This window comes from Trifolium pratense, linkage group LG1 (assembly GCF_020283565.1).
Source record: "Trifolium pratense cultivar HEN17-A07 linkage group LG1, ARS_RC_1.1, whole genome shotgun sequence".
In the NCBI taxonomy this organism is placed as follows: Eukaryota; Viridiplantae; Streptophyta; class Magnoliopsida; order Fabales; family Fabaceae; genus Trifolium; species Trifolium pratense.
In genome coordinates this window covers 9,601,636-9,603,001 of record NC_060059.1, presented here as the reverse complement: position 1 = coordinate 9,603,001, position 1,366 = coordinate 9,601,636, and the positions used below count along the sequence as shown (strand labels likewise).

Sequence of the window (1,366 nt, the reverse complement as noted above, 5' to 3'; positions counted from 1 at the left end):
ATTGGAGGAGTTACTCGAGAGTATCTTTCTAAAAATGAGATTAGAATATATTTTTTTCTGCTGGTGTAAGTTTTAGTATTTTCATTGGTGTTCTGCTTATATACGATACCGTGTTTTGTAGCTTCCCTTTTACCGGTCTCTGTTCGTCTTGTGCATAGACTTGGTTTATTAATAATATATTTTCCGTTAAAATAAAAACTTTTTACTATTGTATGTGAGAAACTCTTGCATGGTCAAGAGACAACCGAAAGTCTTAGATAGGCACAACTAGTTAGACACAAATTTTAGGCACACTCACACAAATCAAAAAATAAAAGAAAATTAAATTTATCACATCAATTTATATCACTTTAATTACTTTATTTTTAATTTTTTTTACTTGATGTGAGTGTGCCTAACACTACTCATTTGTATTTGTTCCTATAGAAGTATTTTCCCAGCATTAAGCTGTGTTTTTTAGACTATTACTTTTGTATGCTTACAAAACTTTCTTGAATTAGTTTTATTGATATAAGATCAGATAGAATAGGATATGATTTATCTCAGACTTTTGTATGTTAATCCTTGAACTATTGTTATTCTCAAGTTCTAAGCTCTATAAGTGCTCCCTTGTTGTACTCGGAGTTTTTTGTTTTAATAAAGTCGTTTTGCTTTTGCAATTTTTTTTTTTTTGGTATCAGTTTAAATTATAGTTTTCACTTGGTTCCATTTTAAATGTGACGTATAACTTCTACGTTAAGATTACAATACGCGCCACTAAAATAATGTATCCAATATAACGAAACGGAACAAACTAAACATCAACAAGTCGTTGTAGTATAGTGGTAAGTATTCCCGCCTGTCACGCGGGTGACCCGGGTTCGATCCCCGGCAACGGCGAATATTTTTAATTCTTACGAAAAACTTTTTTTTTTGTTTGAAAAGAAACGCTTATCGTGGCTCTGGCTCCTTTCTTCACCAACGATCCACTTGACTTTTTATGAAGTCAATGATTTTCCAAAGATTTCAGTTTAAAACGATGATGCATTCACGCTCTTCATGCGCACAACGTAATTTTATTTTCTGTATTTTGTTTTTTGAATTTGAATTATTTCGATTAACTAACTGAAAACCTAACATTGCCGCTGCAGAGCATATATCTTCTGTGCAATTTGGTTTGAATTCTTTCTAATTCTCACAAATTTCTTTCTGGATCCAAGGTATATCTAACTCTCTTCAAATTCTTGCCCTTCATTATTGTTCTTGTTGTGTGCACAACTGTTTATCATATTATAACTGCTTTTCTATAAGCTATAACTGTTTTTCTATAAGCTATAAGCTATATATATTTCTTTTATATATTAAAAGATAAAATTCAAACAACAAT

At 31.0% G+C, this 1,366-nt stretch overlaps 1 non-coding gene across 1 annotated transcript; it reads left to right on the top strand.

The window, feature by feature from the left end:
* Positions 1-807: 807 nt before the first annotated feature.
* Positions 808-879, top strand: TRNAD-GUC. Its single transcript has one exon. It is a non-coding gene; the product is annotated as a tRNA-Asp (tRNA).
* Positions 880-1,366: the final 487 nt, after the last annotated feature.